Raw genomic sequence first — 4,390 nt, forward strand, 5'->3', positions numbered from 1 at the left:
GGGTCTGCTGCTCCCCAGCTCCCAGGACCACCCCAGTACCTCGCGGTCCGGTCGGTACCGGACCGCTCATGCTCCCTGTTCCAGGGTCACTCCTCCGCTCCGCCCGGTCCACCCCACATCCTGGGTGTCTGGGCATCTTCTCTCCTTGTCGCGGGCGGGTGGTCCTCCATGCCCGGGTCCTGTCTGGGTGCCAGTGGGGTGTCCAGGAGCCAATTGCGGACCCGGATGCTCGGCAGTCTGAGGGTCCTCAGTGCCCTGGGGATATCGTCGGGCCAGCGCACCTGGATCCACGTGTTGCCGTGCTTGATTTGAAGGCTGAAGGGGAAGCCCCATCGGTAAGGGATCCCCCTATCTCGCAGGGTGGTCGTGAGGGGTCGGAGGGCACGTCTGGCATCCAATGTGAGGCTGGAGAGGTCCTGATAGAGGGTTACTTCTGAGCCTCGGAACTGGATGCTCTCTGTGTCCCTGGCAGCTGCCATTAGTTTCTCCTTAAGACTGTACGCGTGGAGGCAGCAAAGGACATCGCGAGGCCTGCTGTCTGGGCGCTGGGGCCCCAGTGCCCTGTGCACGCGGTCAAACTGGATCTCCCTGGGGCACTCCTGGCCCAGGATCTGTTGGAAGAGGGCCCGCAGGGTGTCAGGCAGAGGAGCTGTATCGGGCTCTGGGAGTCCCCGGATCCGAATATTCTGCCGCCGACTCCTGTTTTCCAGGTCTTCAACCTGGCGTCGGAGGGATAGCAGCATGTTCCCTTGTCTCGTGGTCGCCAGTTCCGCGGCCCGGTGTTGCGTGCGGCTGGCCTGCGCCTCAGTCTCCAGGGCCTCCACTCTCACCTCAACCGCCGTCAAATCAGTCCGCAAGGCCGTGATCTCCTCCCTGATAGCCGTCCGGAGTTCCTTCAGGAGGCCGCCCGAGTCAGCTTTGGTAAGCATTTGGGTTGAGATCCTGGCCAGCTCCTGCCTGATCTGGGTCAGCGTGTCGTCTGGGAGGGAATCCCCCATGCTATCTTGGCTCGGGGATCCGGGCGCCATTTTGTCCGGCGGTCCGGAGCTGCCCTGTGTGCTCGGTGTGCAGATGAAGCTGTCCATCGTGCCCGTGTGGCGGCGTGGGGAGCCACCCTGGGCCTGGGATTTTTTGTTTCGGACCATTTTGGATTATTTTGGATCGTTTGGGCCGCTATTTATTTGCTATTTGTTAGCCAGGGGGTGAGGAGCTCGGTCCCTACACGTCCTGCTGCATGCTCAGCTCGGCCACGCCCCCCAGCCATCAAACTATTAACCTTGCCCCTGCATCTATCCAAAGCCGCGTAGTCCCGGGCGTGCCTCCAGCGCAGCCGCGGGACCATTTCCGACCATACCAACATGACCCCGGGAAGCAGATCAACCAGCCTGTTAAGGTCCTGCTTCATCCACTTTACTAGCCTCCGCTGCGGAATGAGGCCCAAGTCGTTGCCCCCCCGCATGTAGTACCAACATGTCGGGCCTTACCCCGCTTGCCACCTTCCGCAACACCACCCCGCATATATCCCTCCAGCAATATCCCCTGTACCCAAGCCATTGTATTGCCAACTGGTCCTTTGGAAAGCCCAGCTGCTGGCCTTTCGCTCGAGCTGCAGCCCTCCTGGCGGCCCAGAAGACGAAGGAATGGCCCACGATCCAAGCAACACGACCTGGGGAAGGAGGAAAAGAACAGTATAAATACCCCCCGGGCCCAACAGAGTGCCCCCTCCCCCCACTAGCGCCCTAGCTAGCACTCCAATAAACCTAAACGAATATAAGATCGAAACCTGACAGACTCCCATCTCCCGATCCTCTTGACCAGTTCGTCCTCCAACCCCAGGCGCGCGGCCTCTGTGGCTGCTCCAATGCGAAATGAGTGGGTGCCGTAGGCGCTCGCACTCAACCCCAGCCGTACCAAGCCCTTCCGGAAAACTTTAGTGAATTGGAAGCGGGATAGCGACGAGCCGTCCGCATGCACCAAGAACGACCCGTCCACTATCGGCCTCCGCTCCAAGTAGTGCACCACCGCAGCCACTGGACACAAGGTCGAACCCGGCAGGGGGCCCAGGGTCACGTCCCTGCCTGCCCCTTTGACGTCAGTCTTAGACCTGGCCAGGTGCACCACCAACTTTCCTTCAAGTATGCAAACCCCCGATGCCTGTATGCCCCCTGATGCCGACCGTGTGGCACTCACCAACTCACCAATCCTGAAGGCCCCGAAAAAGGCCAGGAGGAATGCCGCCGTAAACAGAGCCACTTCAAACCCATCGAAGCAGATGTCAGGCAAGGCCCGAATCAGACCCCCCAGCACCCGTACCGACACCGGGCGCCTAGCGTCCGGCACCCTACGTCCCCTCCGGTAGCCCTTAAGGGCCTGCCGTATAACAAAAGTTTTTGTAAGGTCCTCCCCCCCGCGGAGCTTGAACCAAAAGGCCATTGCCGCCATGGTCCTGTCCACTACCGCCGGAGACGCACCGCTTGCCAACAAATGGAAGATGAACCACAGGAAGGCGTCCAGCGGTGGCTCCCCTGACGCTCGCCTCCCCAGCCCGTCCCAGGAACGCTCCCATGCACCCCAGACCTTACTGTAGGCGGCCCAGGTGGCCGGTGTGAGCGACGCTTCCACAAGTCCTCCAAGCATGACGCTCCTAACTGCCACATCTCGTCCGGGCACGCCAGGCCCACGTCCAGCGCCTCCGGGGCCACCGTCCGGAACCTGGACCACTGAAAACGAGACAGAGCATCAGCCACCTCGTTCAAGTACCCTGGTACATGTCGCGCGCGAAAGACCACATTAAGGGACATGCACAGCAAGACAAATCGCCGCAACAACGCCACCACTGGCCTAGACGCTGCGGACAGGTTGTTAACCGCATGCACCACGGACATGTTGTCCGAGAAAAAGACCACTTTTTGGTCCCGCAAGCTATCCCCCCACAAGGCCAACGCCACCACCAACGGGAACAGTTCCAGAAAGGCCAAGTTACGCATGAGGGGGCTCTGCCCCCACGCCACCGGACACTTTTCTGCGCACCATTGTCCACCGAAGTAGGCCCCAAACCCCACGCTGCCCGACGCGTCAGTGAACAGCTCTAGCTCGGCTGTCGACACGCCTTCCCGTCGGAAGAACACCGTCCCGTTGAAATCCCTCAAGAAGGTGTCCCACACGACCAAGTCAGCCCGCATAGACGAGGATACTCGTATGAAATGGTGTGGAGACCGGGCCCCAGCCGTAGCCGCTGACAAGCTGCGGCTAAACACCCTACCCATCGGGATCACCCGGCAGGCGAAGTTGAGCATCCCTATCAACGACTGCAGTTGCCGAAGCGTCACCTTACGCGCCTGCCTCACCGCGCCCACTTTGGACCGTAGCGCCTCCAATTTGGACAGCGGCAGACGGCATTCCCCAAGCTCAGAATCGATCTCCAAACCCAAGAAGCTAAGGCACCCGGTCGGGCCCTCCGTCTTCTCCGCCGCTAGCGGCACCCCAAATCGGCCAGCCACCCATTCGATGGTCCTCAGCAGGTGCAGGCAAGCCGGGGAGCCAGCCGGCCCCACACAGAAAAAATCATCCAAGTAATGTACCACCGCCCTGTCCCCCGCCTCAACCCGCACCACCCATTCAAGAAAAGAACTAAACTTTTCGAAATAGGAGCAAGAATGTGCCTCCCATTGGGAGGCACAAATCCACATAGTAGCCCCCTTCGAAAAGACATCCCAGCAGGTGATGACACGCCGGGTGGACAGGGAGCAGCCGAAAAGCCGCTTCAATGTCAACCTTTGCCATAAGAGCCCCACGACCAGCCTTCTTCACCAGCTCGACCGCCTGGTCGAATGATGCATAAGAGACCGAGCACAGCTCCTTATCAATGTCATCGTTAACTGACCTGCCCTTAGGGTACGACAGGTGGTGAATGAGCCGGAACTTCCCGGGCTCCTTCTTAGGGACCACTCCAAGAGGGGAAACCCGAAGGCCCTCTACCGGCGGTACCGGAAACGGCCCAGCCATCCTACCCAACATAACTTCCTTACCCAGCTTGTCCCGTACCACCCCTGGAAATTCCGCCACTGATTTTAGATTACGTGGGTGCCCCATGCTCTCCCTAGCATGGAACGGGATAAAGAAACCCTGCCCGAACCCGGCCCTGAGGAGCTCGGCGTCCGCCCTATTACCGTAGCGGCTTAGCCAGGGTTCCATCGCGTCTAGCCTCACTGGGGTTAGTCCCCTGGGCAGCGGAAGCCCCTCCACCGCCAACCGCGGACCCGGCTCCCGATCCCCCAGACTTACCCTTCTTGAAGCAGCACTGCAGCCCATGTGCCCCCCCGCAGCCGGAGCATTCATGCTTAAATCGTCAGGAAGCACCCCATTTGCATTGGCCTTCATTGAACAGCCA

The sequence above is a fragment of the Pelobates fuscus genome, chromosome 11 (assembly GCF_036172605.1).
Source record: "Pelobates fuscus isolate aPelFus1 chromosome 11, aPelFus1.pri, whole genome shotgun sequence".
Classification (NCBI taxonomy): Eukaryota; Metazoa; Chordata; class Amphibia; order Anura; family Pelobatidae; genus Pelobates; species Pelobates fuscus.